General features: G+C 47.2%; 6 non-coding genes across 6 annotated transcripts; 2 read left to right on the forward strand and 4 right to left on the reverse strand.

Annotated features, from left to right (window-relative positions):
* Positions 1 to 1083: 1083 nt before the first annotated feature.
* On the forward strand, positions 1084 to 1154 carry TRNAG-GCC (transfer RNA glycine (anticodon GCC)). Its single transcript has one exon. It is a non-coding gene; the product is annotated as a tRNA-Gly (tRNA).
* Positions 1155 to 1696: 542 nt separating this feature from the next.
* On the reverse strand, positions 1697 to 1767 carry TRNAG-GCC (transfer RNA glycine (anticodon GCC)). Its single transcript has one exon. It is a non-coding gene; the product is annotated as a tRNA-Gly (tRNA).
* A 5288-nt stretch (positions 1768 to 7055) lies between these two features.
* On the forward strand, positions 7056 to 7126 carry TRNAG-GCC (transfer RNA glycine (anticodon GCC)). Its single transcript has one exon. It is a non-coding gene; the product is annotated as a tRNA-Gly (tRNA).
* Positions 7127 to 7664: 538 nt separating this feature from the next.
* Positions 7665 to 7735, reverse strand: TRNAG-GCC (transfer RNA glycine (anticodon GCC)). The gene has a single exon. It is a non-coding gene; the product is annotated as a tRNA-Gly (tRNA).
* An 8419-nt stretch (positions 7736 to 16154) lies between these two features.
* TRNAG-GCC (transfer RNA glycine (anticodon GCC)) lies at positions 16155 to 16225 on the reverse strand. Its single transcript has one exon. It is a non-coding gene; the product is annotated as a tRNA-Gly (tRNA).
* A 4501-nt stretch (positions 16226 to 20726) lies between these two features.
* On the reverse strand, positions 20727 to 20797 carry TRNAG-GCC (transfer RNA glycine (anticodon GCC)). The gene has a single exon. It is a non-coding gene; the product is annotated as a tRNA-Gly (tRNA).
* Between the last annotated feature and the right edge of the window lie 251 nt (positions 20798 to 21048).

Raw genomic sequence — 21048 nt, forward strand, 5'->3', positions numbered from 1 at the left:
GCTAGGGCCAGTGCGTGCAATGTTTTTTTGATTGCCAAAGTGTGGTATGTGTTGCAGTTTTTGTCAATGTCACGCGTCAACGTGCAGAAACTGCATCGAATATTCGCGGTTTTTATTTGGGGCTCCAATTGGGAGAGAATCAGCCGCACAAATCTGTTTCGCCCAGTGAAAGACGGAGGCCTCGGCCTTTCTCATCTGTTCATCCGACAAATTGTGTCGCGTTTTATGTTCCTGCGGGACACGAGAGACCCATTTTTGAGAGCGATGATGCAAATGCGCCTTAAGAATGTACTGCCCGAATTTGTTGTGTCTAGTGCGGCTGCAATCGACTGTGGTGTAAAAGGTTACTTCAGGGAATTAGTCACGTCGTTTAGGATGCTTAAAACACGCTTCTCATTTGAGTACCTGAGCCTTGTACCGAGAAAGAAACTATATAAAGATTTAATCGATGTAATGATGCCAGTACCATTATACAGATCGCCAAACATTGCAGGCCCAGGACAAGATGTATTAAAAAGAGTTCGAAAAATGACTGTTAGAGGAGCTGTTAAAACATTCTTTTTCAAATTGCATACAAACACACTCCTGTAAAAACATGGCTCGATGAAAAGGGAATATTTGTACCGTGGACAACAAACTGCCTTTTGTGCAAGAAACCAGAAACAATCGAACACGCGTTCATTGATTGTTTGGATCCTGTCTTTTTTTGGGATGTTTTGCAACGAACCCTGAAGAAAGAGTTACCGATAACACCACACGGAATTCGATATCTCTCAGTGCAGAATGAAAACAGCTTCCCCTATGACATGATCATGATACTGGGGCTACATAGCCTTTGGATCACAAGAATGGGAGTCAGGCACGCAGACCCCAAGGCAAAGTCAGCCAGAGTAAACTTTATAGACAGCATAACCTACATGCGCGAGGTATATAGTACTTTAACCGAGCCACCAACATGGATATGGGTACTTGATGAGTTGGTACGGATGAAAAATTTTTAATTAACCACACTGGTCAAGCAGACCAAGGTGGGTTTTATGTATGTACATGCCTTTTCTGAATAAAAGTGTTAAAAAAAAAACGGCGTCGGTGGTTCAGTGGTAGAATACTCGCCTGCCACGCGGGTGGCCCGGGTTCGATTCCCGGCCGACGGAGGTTTTTTTTCCTTTCTACTAAAGGAAAATTAAAACAACAACGGAAATAAAAAGCTTCGCTGTTGTGTATTTGACGATTAAGATTGACCAGAAAGTAAAACAAAATAAAAGTCAGACGATTACGATACGTCCTAATGCAAAACATGAGCGCAGCGAAGTGCGTGTTTTCATCTCGCGATATACCGAGGCAAATAATTTGAGACCGAAACTGCTCGCGCCTTCGTGTTCATCTCCTTCCACAGCTGGCTCCGATGCCGCTCATCATGTCAGCGTTCTCACACTGCCCCCTCCCTATGCAAAGGCGCTGACGGCACTGGCCCACTGCCACTCAGTGCGGTGATTTCGGTCTCAAATTATTTGCCGCGGTATATCGCGAAATAAAAACTCGTATTCTGCTGCGCTCAAGTTTTGAATTAGGACGTATCGTAACCGTCCGATCTTTACTTTTACTTTCTGGTCAATCTTAATCGTCAAATACACAACAGTGAAGCTTTTTATCTTCTTCATTGTTTTTAATTTCTAACAAAAAAAAAAAAAAAACTTGCGTCGGCCGGGAATCGAACCCGGGCCACCCGCGTGGCAGGCGAGTATTCTACCACTGAACCACCGACGCCGACGAGTTACTAGTGCAGATGCTTTCCGGGAGTAGCACGGGGGCGCTGCCCATCGTCCGGCGCAATACATATGTAGGTCACTGAGCCGGCGAGCACGTGTTCGCGAACGCGTGCCTCGCCGTGGGCAGGGAGCGACACTGGAGGAACAAAGGCTTCTCTGCTCGAGCCAAAACGCAGCTTGAGGAATTGTTCAACAAGAATAGAGCTCGTGCACACCGTATCGCTCGTCCGCACATTTCAAGACAATTTCGTGTTATGTATTGCTGCTTACGACGAACGCCTGCGAAGTGTACAGGAGAAAGCTGAAATCGCCGCACCGCGGTATTCCAATTGGGGACCGTTGAGACGAAGAACAGAATGGTGGAACAGTAGCACCAAACGAAACGAAACTATTGTATTTCTCACGTTTTTTTGAGGCAGCCGCTTCAACCCGAGGTAGACGTGGATTAAAGTGACCATCGGATGACGCGAAGACCAACGCCGTTACGTGCAAGACTACCAGCGCGACGATGGAGAGCTTGGAAAGTTCGATGCTGACTACAATACAGGGGGCTGCTCAGCAGGGCCGCTTCGAAGGCAAAGATACGAGAAGCAATGGTGCTCGAGAGAGGTACTGTGAGCATTGACGTCAGCTCGGTGGAGTGCTTTAAATACTTTCGTGCCGTTCACTAAAGCGACGGGGAAAAGAAGGGCCGAGTAACTTTGACGAAGGTTGCGAAGGTTGTGGGTTCGGTTCCCACCTGCGGCAAGTTGTTTTTTCATCCACTTTTATTTCCATTAATTTATCGTTTCTTTGTTTCATTTATTAAGCCCAAGTAATTTCCCCTATGTTGTCATTGGTGTCAGTGTTTGTTGGCTTCTTGACACCGACAGTCACTCATCTCCCTTCATGTACATGGATGGATGGATGGAGTAACTTTATAGAAAGGTCCTCCGAGCTACGGGGCGCAAGGTCCCATAGAGCGGGCTACTCCCACGTTGGGACCGGAAGTTGTAACTCCCTGGACGCATCGTGGGCTCGCTGGACAGCCCAGAGCTGCTCCGCCAGGTCCGTGCTGCGTAACGCTTCTTGTAACCTGGCGGAGTCTTGATCCTTGTTTGCGTGTGTCCTTCATGTACAAAACAAGCAACAACACACATTATGGTATGTATTTATTTCAAGCGCATATGCTGTACATGGGCATACTGTTGCAGTGGAAGTGTTAACTTGTTAATCAAACACATTCTGCAAAGATGCAGTAGGAACTTGGTTTGGAGTTGATCCATTTCCTGACTACAGTTTACAGTATCGCAGCGAGAAATGTTTTAGTGGAAGCTGAAGAGATATGGGCAGTTTAAGCATATCGACTGCACGAAGCACTGATGACGCCTTTTCACCTTCCCCGCAATGCACTCACATGATCTGCATTTTTCATAAACAACACCAAGCAGAAAAGATCAAAAGCCCATCACCCTTTCAGCGATGCAGTACGCGCTGCTTCTCAAGCAGGCATCGAAGCAATCCTGGTATACGCGGCTGCATGCATTGGTGTCACATGATACATGTCCTATGCATTGTTGGGGTGCACATATTGCAAACATTTCTTTTTGCAGTGCTCAAGTATAAGGACACACTGACTCAAACATGACTGAGCTGTGTCATGTTTCCTTCAGTGCGTCAGCGTTCTTGAGTGCTGCACGAGCGATTTATCCCCAACTAGCTCATGATACGCCTGCACTTATGAATACTGTGAATTAGTACTGAACTGGGTTCACATGCTGAATAGAATAGCACACTGTCAGCTGAAACGGACTTCGTGGCTGATGAAGCACGTACTTCCCATTGTTCGGCTACTAGTGTCTTTCGCTTTCGAAAGTTATGTTTGCCACTGGAAACAGCGCAGAGCTCGCATGTTAAACTTGAGTCACCTGAGACCACACGAAACACGCCGCGGTTCACCACCTGAAGTTCCACACGGTTCATTCACCAAAGAACACTACACACGAAGTCAGGAGTGTCATATTTTAATTCACTGCTGCGCCAAACGGAACTGAAAATTCATTTCCTTCGACAGAGTTTTTCAGCTTTTACATTGGCGGTAGGCGAGTGCTTATTATCCACACTGCGGAGTTCGCAAGCATGATTCTATTCGTTTCGAGCGCGACAAGATGCATATACACCAAGCACAGAGGTTGCGGCAATCGGGATTCGGTTGGATGTTTTAGAAGACGATCGCATTGAGACCGGTGGAACTCAGTGGGCAGGTTGGACTTGTCGGCGGCGTTCGAAGTCGGTTCGGATCCGCGTCGCACTGCCTCAATCCATGGTCGTCGATCGTGTCGTTGTCGGCCTACTACCACTACACTGTCTTTCAGGAACAGTGTCACGCACGTTGTGCGTCCAAAGAACTCGGACGATCGTTGGTGTCGGCAACTTCGCATGGGCGGCCATCATAGGCATAGCAGCCGGAGGCCTTGCAGTCTCCGATTGGTTGACGCCGGCGACGCATCGCAGTTTCTGACTGGTGCACGCCGGCGCGGCGTCGTCATGCGTCGGCGAACTTCTAGCATCGGCAGTCGACAAAATCTGTGCGCGTCGGCACGCTTCGCCCTGTTCCCGACCGACGCTTTCGACGAATTGGCGCATGCCGAAGCTCGCCGACGCGTGCTTTTATATGTATTGAACCGGACGATGGGCAGCGCCCCCGTGCTACTCCTGGAAAGCATCTGCGTGAGCAACCCGTCGGCGTCGGTGGTTCAGGCGAAGATCTTCGCCAGCAACTGCAATTTTTTATCAGCATGGAAAGTCTCGAGCCTGGTGCGTATGTTGACGAATTAAAGAAAGTGAAAACTGAACTAGAAAGGATAGATACAGAAAAATATAAAGCAGCGCTTGTGAGATCAAGGTCTGAGAAGTTGTGGGCGGGAGAAAGTCCAACGAAACGAGCCTTATCAGAGGAGAAAAGGTACGCATGTCGGAAAGAAATCCGCCAGCTAGCTAAAGGCAATCACGTTACGCGCGACAAAAATGACATCAAACAAGGGATCGCCGATCACTTTAAAGCAATATTAGGTCACCCGCGGGACCTTAAAGATAGCTACGAAAAAGAATTTCTCTCATTGATACCAAAGCTCGATGAAGAAGTTAGGACACGTCTGGAACTACCAATAAGCCTGAGTGAGATAGAGTGCGCAATAGATGAGTTGCCCATCGGTAAAGCACCTGGGCCCGATGGCTTGGGAGCCACTTTCTATAAAACCTTCAAGTCTGCATTGGCCCGCGTTCTTCACGAAGTTATAAGTGAAGCGTTTGAGCGAAAAAGATTGCCCTTGTCTTTCACAACCTCATATATCGTGCTAATTCCGAAGAGTGATGATGAGCAAAAACTTTTGTTGCCAGGGTCATATCGCCCGATAACTCTAGCCAACGTCGACTATAAAATATTCGCGAAAGCCTTGGCCAAACGACTTCAAAGTGTAATTAAAACATTGGTAGGGCCGCACCAGACTTGTGGCATTAAAGGCCGCAGTATCACAACAAATGTACACGTGGCTCGAAGTGTGCTTGAGTGTTGCGATGCGATTGGCGACCACGTCGCGATGATGCAGATCGATTTGGCAAAGGCATTCGACCTCGTCTCGCACAAGGCTTTGTTCTGCATACTGGAACATGCGAATGTTGGCAACGTCATAACGGAAGGCGTCACGATGGCGTACAGAGAATGCTCAACGCGCATTATTGTTAATGGGGAGCTCACCGATAGCTTTCGCGTGCGTTCGTCTGTGCGGCAAGGATGCCCGCTGTCGCCCCTTCTATTTGCTGCTTATCTCGAACCACTCTGTTTGGCGATCAGAAATAACGAGCGCATAGCAGGCTATCGGCTGCAGGCAGCACACGTAAAAATCTTGGCATATGCCGACGATATCGCGATTTTCTGCACAAACACAGCCAGCATTAAGGAGGCCACGACTGTGGTTGAAAAGTTCTGCGATTCAACTGGAGCCCAGATAAACTGGGATAAGAGTTACGGCTTCTGGCATGGTAGTTGGAAAGACACGCCGGAGGCCCTTTATCGATTGAAGTGGTCGTCGTTACCAACGCAGTACTTGGGTGTGCCTCTCGGAAGTTACCGTGAACCTGAATCGTACTGGCTCGATCAAGCTTCGAAAGCAAAGGAAAAAGCTGACGGGTGGAGAGGAAAGCAATTGTCAATGTTTTCTAGAGCCACAGTCTGCAACCTCTTTTTAGTATCTAAGATATGGTACGTTATGAATGTGTTGTGTGCTGCGAGGGTAAGCGTACAAAAAATTCACCGAGTTTTCGCTACATTTATTTGGGCGTCTACCTGGGAGAGGATGAGTCGAACGAACTTGTTCCTCCCTGTCAAGAAAGGTGGGCTTGGTCTAGCTCATTTGTTTCTGCGACAAGTCGTGTCACGTTTTGTGTTTTTACGGGATCAAAAAGATCCGTTTCTCCGAACAGTGATACAGGTACGGCTGTGTAGACAAATTCCAGGATTCATTGTTTCGACTGTTCACAACATGCCAGGAGCTGTGACTGGTTACCTGCGTGAAGTGGTATGGTCATATAGGATGTTGAATGTACGTTTTTCACAGCTATACCTGTCAACCGTTACAAGGAAAAAACTACACAGAGATCTCGTGGACACGATGTTCCCTGCACCTTTGTACCGTCTTCCACACCGTGGAGGCCCAGGACAAGATGTCTTAAAGAGAGTGAAAAAAATGCCAATACGGCCGTCAGCTAAATCTTTCTTCTTCAAATTACACACAAACACACTTCCCGTTAAGACCTGGCTTCATGAAAAGGGTATATTCATCCCCTGGACCACCGACTGCTTATTATGCAAAAAAACCGGAAACAATAGAACATGCATTCCTAGACTGCTGGGACGCCATCTTTCACTGGGATGTTCTGCAGAGAACATTGAAAAAACACTTACCCTTAGACCCATATGGAATACGCTTCTTACCGATTGATAACACCGAGGATGTCCCGTATGACCTTATTATGGTCCTGAGCCTCCACGCAATGTGGAAAACTAGACTGCAATTCCAAAACGGAGACATTATTGCTCGACCGACTCGGGAAAATTTCATTGAGAGTGTTGAGTGTGTGAGAGACGGTTTCAAAGCGCTGTCTGATCCACCGCAATGGATCTCTGTATTTGATGAATTAGCGATGTTGAAAAGATTTTAGTACCGTGTTGACCGAAGTGTGGCTCACATGTTTTATCCTTTGTAAACCATGATTTAGAACGTCGAAGTCGGCAATAAAGAAAAAAAAGCGTCGGTGGTTCAGTGGTAGAATACTCGCCTGCCACGCGGCTGGCCCGGGTTCGATTCCCGGCCGACGCAGGTTTCTTTCTTTTTTGGTAAAGGAAAATTAAAACAACAAAGGAAATAAAAAGGTTCGTTGTTGTGTACTTGACGATTAAGATTGACCAGAAAGTAAAACAAAATAAAAGTCGAACGATTACGACACGCCGTAATTCAAAACATGTGCGCAGCTGAGTGCGTGCTTTAATTTCGCGATTTACCGAGACAAATAATTTGAGACCGAGACTGCTCGCGCCTTCGTGTTCATCTCCTTCCACAGCTGGCTCCGATGCCGCTCATCATGTCAGCGTTCTCACACAGCACCCTCCCTATGCAAAGGCGCTGACGGCACTGGCCCACTGCCAGTCGGTGCGGTGATTTCGGTCTCAAATTATTTGCCGCGGTATACCGCGAAATGAAAACTCGTATTCTGCTGCGCTCAAGTTTTGAATTAGGACGTATCGTAACCGTCCGATCTTTACTTTTACTTTCTGGTCAATCTTAATCGTCAAATACACAACAGTGAAGCTTTTTATCTTCTTCATTGTTTTTAATTTCTAACAAAAAAAAAAAACCTTGCGTCGGCCGGGAATCGAACCCGGGCCACCCGCGTGGCAGGCGAGTATTCTACCACTGAACCACCGACGCCGACAAGTTACTAGTGCAGATGCTTTCCGGGAGTAGCACGGGGGCGCTGCCCATCGTCCGGCGCAATACATATGTAGGTCACTGAGCCGGCGAGCACGTGTTCGCGAACGCGTGCCTCGCCGTGGGCAGGGAGCGACACTGGAGGAACAAAGGCTTCTCTGCTCGAGCCAAAACGCAGCTTGAGGAATTGTTCAACAAGAATAGAGCTCGTGCACACCGTATCGCTCGTCCGCACATTTCAAGACAATTTCGTGTTATGTATTGCTGCTTACGACGAACGCCTGCGAAGTGTACAGGAGAAAGCTGGAATCGCCGCACTGCGGTATTCCAATTGGGGACCGTTGAGGAGAAGAACAGAACGGTGGAACAGTAGCACTAAACGAAACGAAACCATTGCATTTCTCACGTTTTTTGAGGCAGCCGTTTCAAACCGAGGGAGACGTGGATTAAAGTGACCTTCGGATGACGCGAAGACCAACGCCGTTACGTGCAAGACTACCAGCGCGACGATGGAGAGCTTGTAAAGTTCGATGCTGACTACAATACAGGGGGCTGCTCAGCAGGGCCGCTTCGAAGGCAAAGATACGAGAAGCAATGGTGCTCGAGAGAGGTACTGTGAGCATTGACGCCAGCTCGGTGGACTGCTTTAAATACTTTCGTGCCGTTCACTAAAGCGACGGGGAAAAGAAGGGCCGAGTAATTTTGACGAAGGTTGCGAAGGTTGTGCATTCGGTTCCCACCTGCGGCAAGTTGTTTTTTCATCCACTTTAATTTCCATTAATTCATCCTTTCTTTGTTTTATTCATTAAGCCCAAGTAATTTCCCCTATGTTGTCCTTGGTGTCAGTGTTTCTTGGCTTCTTGACACTGACAGTCACTCATCTCCCTTCATGTACAAAACAAGCAACAAGAACAACAGTCGCAGCTGATAGCCGCCCTTAGCAGCTAATGCAAAACAAGGAACGCCGTCCAAGTGAAACTCCAAGGCGGAGTATTTTTGACGGGTCGTCAAGAGCTCAAAGGACGTGATTGTTTTATGAGCACGCTTGCGAACGTAATTATTGGAATAGTCACACCGAAAAAGGCTCATAACTAACACCTCTTTCTTTTCAGAAACGCTAAAAAATGACATGTTCTCCGCAACTTAGATCGAGTACGTCCCCGAGTGTTGGAACAAGTGGAGCCAGAGATTTGTGTCGATGTTGAACTTAAACCACGTTGAACATTGGGAGAAATTTCTCCCAATATGAGATTAAGGTTATTAAGGTTATATGAGATCGCTTAAGCGATCTCATATAACCTTAACCCCTACTCATAACATTCTCATAATACTCATAACCAGTCTCTATCAGTCGTGTCCACGTACAAATATTCTGGAATAGTAATAACTTCAGATCTTGGGTGGAATGAACATGAAACATACATTTATAATAAAGCAATGAAGAAACTGGGCTTTTAAGGCGATCAATAGGAAACGCTTCACCCGAAATAAAACATTTAGCATATAAAACATTCATCCAACCCATTCTGGAATACGCTGCGATTGTTTGGGATCCGCAAACACAAATCAACATCACTAAAAATGAGAAAGTCCAAGGAAAATCAGCAAGGTTTATTTTCCATTCGTACAGATGGCGCGCATCCCAATCATCTCTTCTAGAAGCTGCAGAATTGGGAAACCTTGCAATAAAGCGTTACCGGGACAGAATAAAATTTTTCTTCTTACTCTATAACAGCCAATCGGGGAATAGATAAAACAATATATATTCTACCGGCTAGCCACCACTGCACGCCCTCTTATGACAACAAAAATTTAGAGATTTTTCCTGTAGGACCTACTCATTTAAATATCCCTTTTTCCCGCACATGATTTACCAATAGAACGCACTACCTGCCACAACTATTGACTGTCCAACGGTTCCATCCTTTCTTTCTGCACTTTGTGAATAAACTATTGCGTTCATCCCTCGTCTCTACCCATCAAATCATGATTGTGAAAACGTTTCTACTATTCTGTTTGTTATGCAGATTCTTGTTCAGTGTCTGCTATCTTTTTTATCTTCTTTCATACTTGTGTTTTGTTCCAAATGCCCACTCCTGCCTAAGGCCTGGTAACAAGGCTGGCAGCACTTGCAAAAATAAATAAATAAATATTATAAGCACCGTGGAAGCAGCCTTCTCGATTATTAAGGCGATAGCTTCAAGTGCCTCATGGGTCGAAAAATGCGTTGTCCGGCACTATCGAAAAATTAACCGTCCGTCGTTATCGCACCAAAATTGATGGTGCCACAATTAATGGTCGAAGCCACGACCACTGGTGGTAGTCGAACCTACGACCTGTGGTTTTAATTAGGACAAAGTTAATTAAGGCACTCGAACCTACAACCTTTTGCGGGAGTCGTACCCTCAACCTTCGGTTGCACCCAAATTCAATGGCACCAACATTGATGGTGCCAGAATTGATGTTCGAAACAACTATCATAGGTGGGAGTCAAACCCACGAGCTTTGGCCTTAATTAAGGCCAAGTTTTTAAAGAACATTTAGTTAACATAGAGCTAATTAAGATACTCGACCCACGACCTCAGGTGGCAGAAAACAATAGGAAGTAACAATGCATACGAATGAGAATGTCAAGTAATTTAATTAATGTCTCGTGACCGCACAGGCTTTCGCCTTCATCCTCTTTAGCGTACGCTAAAGGGAATGTCAACTTTTTTTCTTGAGAAACGGAGGTTGCTTCAGTTGGCTAACCCAAACTTCCGAAGACGTCAATTGGGCCTGTCTGTCTTCATGCTGCGAATGAGCACGCATTGTCGGAGGCAGTTCCGAGCTAGACAGGTGAGCAGCGCTAAAGAAATTCGTCACAGCTTCAAATGCATCGTCATACAGCGACCTGCATATGAGTGCCAGCATGAAAGCTTCATTTCAAAGGCTGTCATAGCAACGCTACGCACGCACATCTGATGTACGATATGGACCAGGTGCTTCTAGTCCTTATGATACGGCAGCATGGACTAGCTGAAAGGCCCAACGCTCCATCTCGCAATATCCACATGCAGTTATTTATCTTGTTAAATGTAACGTCCCACACGCAAATATGGTCAATGGGAATGATGTGGACGTCTTAGATGGCGCGGGAGCATAGAGCCGAATCGCTACCAGAAGGTAAGGTTTGCAGAGACAGTAATCGAAGTGCACAGCTACGGTTGCAAGACTACATTTCTGCAGGATTCAATAAACCATTGCAATGATTTATGGCTCACAACTTTAGGGACCTGAAACTTGACATCAATGCTGTAGTCATGAAGGACGTTGAATTCACTTTAAAACTGTCAAGACCGCTCGTGAAACGCCTGAAGGTTCAACATCTCTTGCAGGGACGCGCTCGATTCAACAGGACAGCAGCCCTTGTTGGAAACGACGAGCCCCTCCATGTAGTCGAAACGTCAGAAGATTATTCAACCACCTATGCAAACCTTATTTGCACCGGAGCTTACCTATCTGCAACATCGGTGATCGAAGTGCCCTTTAAGCTAAGACACCCCAGTTGTTCGCAGGAAGCCTACGTGACGACCGGACTCGAGGAGGAGGAGGACTCGAATAATTACAATCTGCGGCAGCAGCGTGATGAAGTAAAGTAAGTGTGCTTGGTAGTGCGCGGTGGCGCGGCACGCGAGGACAGCGCGTGCCGAGATTCGATTGCGGATGGCTCGGGAGAAGGAGCTCGGATCGGCGAAGAACTGATAGAATGTGTCCCAGGATGATCGAGAGCGCTACTGGCGCCCGACCTGGCGCCTGCCTATTCACGGACACAGCCGGGTCGCAGCCCACACACACGCCGCTAACGGTCCGCTCGGGCAGCCGTCCGGGTACCATCGGGCCCACAGAAGGGCTCCGGCGGCTGACGGTCCGCCCTGTTGGCCGTGCCTGCGGTCCCGCCTGAGGCCCGAAGCCGCAACCTCAGAGCGCTGCAGCTCGACTGGCCGCCCGCACTGGCTTCGGCGCAGCTGCGCTCGAGACAGCAGAAGGGTAGTCGTGCCTACCCGGTGCCAGAGCGGGGACAGCCGACGTACCCGTACAAAGTCTACGTACCGTGAGTGAACCGCCGCGAGACTGCACATGTGATAGCCGGCTATCAAGCTATCGTACAGGTAGGATAGCCAATTATACCGCGTATGCACGGACGCTTTGGATAGACTTTTCCTTATATGCTTAAGTGTTCTATGTATCGTTTTGTTGTGAGTCTAAGTGACATATGTGATCAGAACCTGAACGAGATAATGACAATGTCTGTGCTCCACGCTCTCCTCACTGTGCAGAGCCCCTGGGCCAACGGACCTTTCTATCACACCCAATAGCCTTTCTTAGGAAATAAAATATGGCTGAAAATGAGCTTCAGCAAATGCTGAGCGCTGGAATAACAATGTCGCCGAAGTAGGCATTCGCCTCTCCCATTAAAGCAGCCTGGAAGGAAGAAGGCTCGTTTAGACTTTGCACTGACTGTCGGCTTACTAAAAGAAACGTTTCCACTTTCCACTGTAGTGAATTGATAACGTTAACAACTAAGCCTAAGGCTGCAATGGTTTTCAGGAACTTATCTGGCAGGTACCTGTTCAAGAGAAATGCAAGCAATACACGGCTTTTGTCACGCTTGTACGAACGCAACCGGCTACCATTTGCGTGGAAGAATTCTGGAGTATTGTTTCGGAAAAAGATGAATGGAGTCTTGGAACATTTGAGTCGTGCTAATTACAATGTCTATATTTTATTTATTTAGTTATTTATGTATTCAGTTATTCATGATATCTTACAGGCCCACGGAAGTGCATTGAGTAAGGGTGGGCAACAGTGTCGATAGAACATAACATAGTTAGCATCTTAGAAAAAGGTAACAAAGAAAAGGTTACAAAGAGTATAGTAGAACATCATTATGCAGTGTTATCAAAGAGCGTATAGGTTATGACGAAAAGTTCCGCGGTTTGACATGGATGCGATGTGGTCCGGGAGATTGTTCCAATGTGCAATAGTGCGAGGCAGTGATGATAATTTAAATGCCTGCGTTTGACCATGTATACGCATCAAACTGAGCGTGTTGTGAAGGCGTTGTGGCGTGCGGACAAGTGCATGAATCGTCAAACGGTGAGATCTTTAGGCGAAAGCCTTATGTGCCCCATGAAGCGGAAAATTCGGCGAGCGTCTGGGGTTAACATCGGATCTAAAGAAAACCCACGTGACCAAAAGATGATGTCACGCTCCCGGCGCTGTACTTGCTGCGGATCGCACTGTGAAACCCCGCGGTGAACAGCCACGTCGTCGGACAGACGCCGTAGCCCACTACCAAAATTGCTATAAAATGCATTAAAGTCGATTAAAGTTGGTACAAGTTAGAGGAAGGTGGATCAGGGTGGGTATAAGGTTGGTACCGATTAGAGCAAGGGGGATTAAGGTGGTTTTAATTTAACGCGATAACTTAGGCAAATCCTGATGCTTTCGCATTCAAACCTCGTAAGGATAGTGACAAGTTTATTGATGTAAAAAGAGCGTTCACGCGGTGGGTTTCTAATGACTGAAGTTAAATGTCTTTTTTTATTCGGGTAGGGGTAGAAAGATGGTCGTATTTACTCGAGATGAGTCTGGCTGCTTTATCCTGGAAAGCTTCCAGCATGCTGATAAGGTACTCCTGATATGGGGACCACCTGGATGAAGCGAATTATAGTTGCGGACCAACATAGGCTAGAAATGCCAATTTCCGTACATTGGAAGGCGTGTTCTGCATGTTTCTACGCAGACAACCAGGGTACTTGGAAGCTTTTGAAGAAATGCATGCTACAGGCGTAGCCCAGGAGAGATTAGGCGTAATGTGGATGCCAAGATATTTGTACGATGGGCTAGCTATTACAAAACATGGCGTTATCTATCGAATAATGAAACACCGGATTAGTGCTTGGTGATGTATATTGATAATATAATTGTGCACGCTCGCGCTGAAGAACGTGAAGTTCATCTGCAATTACTGGATGCATTAAGTAAGGCGAAGCTGAAGGTCAACTCAAAGAGCGAGTTCTTTCAGAAGAGTGCCATTTTCTCAGGAAGAACGTTCGACAGTCACCACGAAGAGCGCTAAAAAAAGAATCGCTCAAGAGAACTTCAAGTCTGACTAAGCCGCACAACTTGCCCTCTCTGAAATTGTTTCTCGGTCTTGCAAGACATTTCAGGGCACTTACTGAGCATTTCGCGTCTAAAACAAGGTGTTCGCTTACGCAGTAATTAATACGTCCCATTTATATGCAGTGAATTGACTGCAAACGTCCGTACCAAGAACTTGTGAAAGCTATTTCTAGTGAACGTATATTAGTGCTGCCAGGATTCAGTAGCGCATTTGAGCTCTGCAGTGATGTATCACTCAGTGGCGCAGGTGCACGTTTATACCAGCGAGATTATTCTAAAACACCTGGCCGTAAACTAACTGTAATAGGATATTACCCCGATATGTTCATCAAAGCCGAGGAAAATTATAACACGACAGAGCAAAAACCACTGGGGGACGCGGTGGCACTAAGATATATGCTTTCGCAGCTACCTTGAAGGTCGACATAAACTATTCACCGACCACCAGGCCATTACTCCCCTTCTTAAGTTAGGCCGATGAAATACGGCAGTTCGCCATCGGTGTGGGACATCAGCCAGGAGACAAACTTCTTGACGTTGGCGCCTTGTCCCTATAAGAGCAGATCCTAAGCAACGACATAAATGAGAGGATGCAAGTGACAAGCATATTGTAGAGTACAGAAGAAGTTAAATTGAAGGATGAGAAGCACCTAGTACCAGAAACAAGCCACCGGGAAATTCTCTACATTTACCGTCACAACCCTGAATGTTGAGGACACGACGGGTGTTTGAAAGTGTACATAAATATTGTCCAGCGTTTTACCTGAAAAAAAAAAAATAGATATGTACACTTATGCTAAGACAAATCATCAGCTTCAACTTTTCTCAAAAGCTAATCATTGAACAAGAGGAAAACAGATCCCCATTCCTATGGTACTCAGAAATATCGTTCAAAGTGCTGCATCTCGACTTCGAGAAAGTATATAAGAAAGTGGAGAAAGTATACGAAAAACTTAAGCTTTTCTGGTTGCAGTCTACGAGTGCATCAGAATGGCCACCGCAAAGCCAGGAAAAGAGGATGCCAATGTGGTTATTTCAATGATGCAGCGAGATATCTTCAAGCACTCAAAAATAACAGTCTGAGATAACGGGCCAGCTTTCAGAAGTGAGAATACAAGAGCTTGGGCGGAAGGGAAAGGATCACACCGACTTTTGCCACGGCCTACCATCTCGAAGGCAATGCCTTAACAGAGCGTCTTATCTGTGACGGGAGGATGTACATAGGCTTGTACTTCACCTTACAGGGCAGCTGGCAATGTGCCCTGGAGGCATCTGTAAGGCACCACATTCGCGTATACACATCTGGCCTTGGTTGCACTCCCGTCTTTGTTTCATACGGAAACAGTCCTTGGCTACCGGCATATCATCATCTTGGAATAGCTGACGAAAATTGATTCACGAAACATCAAATATTCAAAAGCAACAAGACAAATACAAGCGATGGATGAAAAAAAAAAGTTTTGATGCTAGACATTGTGCTAAAGTCCCCGATGTTGAGCCAGGGGAAGTTGTTCCAGTACGAGAGAAGCTAATTGGCTCCAAATTCCCATTTGCTGGTCTTTATATCCACGACCAATAGGGCGGTGAAATAGCAAGGCGTTCTGCCGTCATTATATTCGGAAGAAATAGGGGAAGACACTGAGGTCAGTGCGATAGGAAATGGCCTTTTATGTTAAATTATGGGGTTTCACGAGCCAAAACCACTCTCTCATTATGAGTCACGCCATTGTGGGAGACTCTGGAAATTTGGACCACCTGGGGTTCTTTAACGTGCACCTAAATATAAGTACACAGGTGTTTTCGCATTTCGCCCCCATAGAAATGCGGCCGCCGTTGCCGGGATTCAATCCCGAGACTTCGTGCTTAGCAACCCAACACCATAGCCACTAAGCAACCACGGCGCGTGATGTCCATTTATATTACCCAAGGCGATGTGAAAAAGGAGCAGTGGATAGTGTGAAGTGTCCAGACAACCAAGGGGGGAGATGAATGCACGAGAAAAGAGGAGTAAAAGGGATAAAACGCTGCTACACTGTCATCATCTATTCATCGTCTCTAAACTAACACTCGCAGCAAGGCTGTTATGTTTATCTTTAGGGTGCACATACAAGTTTATCTTAGTTTTCAAACGCATATAAATCTAAGATTTCCTTCGTTACATATTTTTATACCCCTAAAGAAAGTAGACAGGAAGCTCATTTCATCTTTTGTAGTCTTACTTAAAAAAAAAAAAGAAATGGAGAAAAATGATTGCGTCGGCCGGGAATCGAACCCGGGCCACCCGCGTGGCAGGCGAGTATTCTACCACTGAACCACCGACGCCGACACGTCGCAGACCCTGATGCTTTCCTGGAGTAGCGTGGGGGCGCTGCCCATCGTCCGGCTCATTGTAGGTCACCAAGTCGGCGAGCGCGTGTTCGCTAGAGAAACAAAGGCCTGTTTGGTCGCGCGATACGTAGTTTGAGCAATTGTTTAAAAAAAGAATAGAGCTCATGCATATGGCATCGCTTTTCCGCACATTGCAAGACAATTTTTTTATGCATTACTACTTTAATTTGAATTCTGAGGTTTTACGTGCCAAAAGCACGATTTGATTATGAGGCACACCGTAGCCTCCCTACTCCGGATTAATCTTGAACACCAGGGGTTCGTTAACGTGCTCCCATTACACGGGACACTGGCATTCTTGTATTTTACCGCCATCGAAATGCTGCCGCTAGTAACGCTGAAAGATAGCCACTATAAGCCACCGCGGCGAGCATTCCTGCTTACAACTAGCGCCTTCGAAGTGTGCAGGAGAAGACAGTTGGAATCGCCGCACGGCAGGATTCCATTTGGGACCAGTGAGAAGAACAGAATAGTGAAACAGTAGCACCAAACGAAACCAGACAATTGTGTCTCCCGTTTTTTGTCGCAGCCGCTTCAAACCCGAGGGAGTCCTGTATTAAAGTCACCACTAGGTGACGCGAATGTCAACGTCGTTACATGCAAGTACGGAGGAAGAAAACTAAGGAGAGGCCCTGACGTAACTCTTTGTGAAGCTAAAGTGAAGCCGGAAGTTGGCGTTGCTCATGGCGTTGTTCCGCCTATCGGGCCAGCTGTCCTCTCTTGTTTACATTTCTCGTGAAACCACGGCGCGCTGCGCGGAACCGTGCTGCCCGGACCCGCGCGCTCCGCAGCAATACTAAGCAATCGTTAGCACGTTAGCATGATTCCGCGAAAGAGGGCAACATTTCCCGCGGATATTCCTTCGTCCGTAGCCATTGCCGTGACGCGGTACATTGCGTACAGCGTTGCATGCGCGTTCATTTCACGAACTTTAGTTCCTCCTGTCCCACCTGGCCACAGCAATATCCGGTACAGCACGGTCCAGATAACGCAGCGCAATAAGATCACGGAGACCAACGCAAACCTGCCCGCACGGCGCCTTTGCCACGGTACGAAACCTACGGAGCAACACGTGTGAGTGCACAGACCAATAACAAAGCCGCCATTGTGGCCCGAAAGGCGGGGCCACTACAGCAGAGAAATAAAAAAACAGCAAAACAAAGGAGAACCTACTACGTCATTTCCTCCAGACTTTTCGCCTAGCGCGCGGAGGGGGTAGGGCCCCTCCTCAGTTTCCTTCCTCCATGCATGCAAGCCTACCAACGCGTCGATGGACAGCTTGTCAAGTCGGAGGCTGACTACCGTACGACGGAGCTGCTCGGCAGAGCCGCTTCGACAGCAAAGATACGAGCATCAATGGTGCTCGAGCAAGATACTGTCAGCATCGACGTCAGGTCGGAAGGGTACTGTGCCGGTCATCAAAGCGACGGGCCAAAAAAGAAAGGTCGAGTAAGCTTGACGCCGACAGTCACTCATCCCCTTGATGTGCAGAACAAGCAACAAGAGCAATAGTCGCAGCTGATAACCGCCCATTATCAGCTAATGCAAAACGAGGAACGCAGTCCATGAGAAACGGCAAGGCGGAGTATTTTTGATGGGTTTGATGAGTACGCTTGTGAACGTGATCAGTGGAATATAACAAAGAAAATGTTCGTAACTTGCTCCTGTTTATTTCCGGAAACCCTAAGAAATAGCATGATCTCCGCATTTATGACCCAGTCAACGAGAGTTGGAGCAATTGAAGACAAAGTATTATGTCGACTTTCAACTTAAACCCCGTTGAACATTGGGAGAAAGTAATCTCATATAAATACCGCGGAAGCAGCCTTCTCGGTTATTTTCTTGAGAAACGGAGGTTGCTTCACTTGGCTGACCCAAAACTTCCGGAGACGGCACTTGTGCCTGTGCTCCTGTGTTCCATTGTATTCCAAGCACAATGTATGCTTGCAGCACGCATTGTCAGAGACAGTGTTAGAGGCTGAAGGAATTCTTTCCAGCTTGAAATAAATCGTCATAAACCAGCCTCTACCTGAGGGCCAGCGACAAAGCTTCATTTCAAAGGCTGTCATAGCAACGCTGCTCAAGCCCACTTGGTGTAAGATCTGGACCAGGTGCTTCTACAGCCCTTATGATACGGCATCATGGACTAGCTCAAGGACCCAACGCTCGGTTCCGCAAAATCCATTTGCAGTTGTTCACCATATGAAATCTAACATTCTACACGCAAAATTGGTCAATGGAAATGATGTGGATGTCTTACTTGACACGGCAGAATAAAGCCTCATAATGTCGCGTTTTCTAAGAGAAGGTAATGTGAATTCCAATGGCAGACCGCGAGCGTTCGGCTGTGTCACGTGTCACTAGCGGAGGGCGTTGCTGCGACTGAGATCGCTCTGGTCAAATCTGCGAATGGAACGCGTGCGCTCCCGCGGGAGCACTTGTTGCAGGGAATGTCAGGTGAGAGGGCGCTAGATTAGAAGTGCATCAGGTAGGCCTCATCACCAAGCTCATTTGGATCATCCCAGCATTTCGTGCGTTTAGTTTTTCTTTCGTGTCGGAAGAATCGTCATGGACTTGGGAACTTATAGCGCCTGAGTCGGCGCTGTCACTATAGTCCAGCAGCAGGAACGAAAACGCACGGCGCGATGTAGCGTCCATGTTTTCCATGTCGTCCGTAGCCGCCCGCGACCGGAAACAGGCAACCGTGACAGGAAGCTGAGGCGGGTGTAGTACACTAGGGTTGAGGATTGGGCGAGTTGGTATTGCATTCTAAAACTGGTATACAGCGCAGCATAGAAAGGAAGAAACAGGCCGACACGGCCAGCGCTCTGTTCTTTATCTGGCCGCCTCGGCTTGTTTCTTCCGTTCCATGTTGCGCTGTACCAGTTTTGGGGTGATATAAATGCGTCACGCGGACTTCCGGTCAAGTCTGCCGATTTCGGCGGAGCAAATATTTGTGCTCTGCGCAGAGCGAACCGGAGGAATCGATGGCTGGTCCCAATCTGCCATTGGAACAAACAACTCGCGCTCTCATTCTGCCATTGGAATAGGATTGCTCCATACAGAGCAGAAAAGCTTGATCCGGATCTACCATTGGAATTCAACTTAAGGTTCACAGAGCAAAAGTCATCGAATTGTCCGGCCACGATGGCAAGAGTAGATTTCTCCAGGATTCGTTAACCGTTACAATAGCGTTTGATGGCGTTAAACTTGGCATTGATGCTGCAGTCATCACGTACATTGAATTCACTTTCAATTTGTCAAGAGTGGACGTGAAACGCTTGAAAGTTAACATCTCCGGGAACGACGAGCTCACGCTCGATTCCGCACCCATTGCAGCCCTTGATGCAAAGGACAGGCCTATTCGAGTCGTGAAAACGTCAGAAGATGTTCCGACCGCCTATACGGACTTAATTTGCATCGGAGAACTACCCACCTGCGGCATCGGTGATCGAGACGCCCTTTAAGCAAAAATCTACTGCGATTGTTCGCAGGAATCTTTTAGGAGTGAGAATTTAAGAGCTTGGGCTGAAGAGAAAGGATGACGCTGTACCCTCCCAAAGGCAATTCCTTAGCTGAGCGTCTTATCCGCGATGTAAAGATGTACACCCGGCCACAAAATATTAGCGGCCATCAAATCTGAGAAAAAGCTGAATATCTCCGAAGCCTGGTATATGCATTTCCGCGGCCTCGACTAGAATGTGCTAACAACATTGTCGTATATAGTTTTCCTGGCTACTGCTACAGGCTGCTCGGTAATTGAACGTTTACTGAGATCCCGTGGTCCGTAAACTTTTGTGGCCGGGTGTAGATAAGCGTGTACTGTAACTTCCAGAGCAGCTGGAAATGTGCCCTGAAGGCAGCTGTAAAGCGCCGCGATCGCACATACACAGCTGGCCATTGGCTGCACTCCCCATTATGCTGCACACGGAAACAGTCTGCGGCTACGGGCGGCGTCATCATTTTGATAAAGCTGATGAAATATTGATTCACGAAGCACCGAATATTCAACAGCAATGCGACGAATACAAGCGATCGATGAAGAGAAGTTTTGATGCCAGACACTGTGCCAAAGTTTGCGATGAGCCAGGGAAAGTTACAGAACGAGAGAGGCTGAAAGGCTCCAAATCACCATTTATTGGTCCTTATATCCACGGACATTAAGGCGGTGAAACAAGGCGTTCTCCAGGCACTATAGTACGAAGAAATAGGGGCAAAATTGAGGCCAGTGCAACAGGAAATGTCCTTCTACATTGCCTCATGCGACGTGGAAATGGAGCAGCGGATAATGGGAAGTGTCTAGAAGACAACACTAGATTTGCCCCACTGCAGACAATCAAGAGGGGAGTAGATGAGAAAAGAGGAGGAAAAAGAATATATATATACATATACATATATATATATATAGTCTCAAATTGAAGAAAAAAAATGTCAATGCGTCGGCCGGGAATCGAACCCGGGCCACCCGCGTGGCAGGCGAGTATTCTACCACTGAACCACCGACGCGGGCACGTCCCTGACGCAGATACTTTCCTGGAGTAGCGTGGATATAGCGCATTGTACAGTTCTGTATATAGGTCATTGTGCAGGCGAGCGCGTGTTCGCGGACACACGTCTCGCAGTCGGCCGGGAGCTACACTGGGCAAACAAAGGCTTCTATACTCGCACGAAAAGAAAGCAGCTTGATAAAGTGGTAAAAAAAAAAGAAAGACAATTTCTATTACCTATTCCTGCCTACTACGCGCGTCTGCGACGTT

Source organism: Dermacentor albipictus, chromosome 3 (assembly GCF_038994185.2).
Source record: "Dermacentor albipictus isolate Rhodes 1998 colony chromosome 3, USDA_Dalb.pri_finalv2, whole genome shotgun sequence".
In the NCBI taxonomy this organism is placed as follows: domain Eukaryota; kingdom Metazoa; phylum Arthropoda; class Arachnida; order Ixodida; family Ixodidae; genus Dermacentor; species Dermacentor albipictus.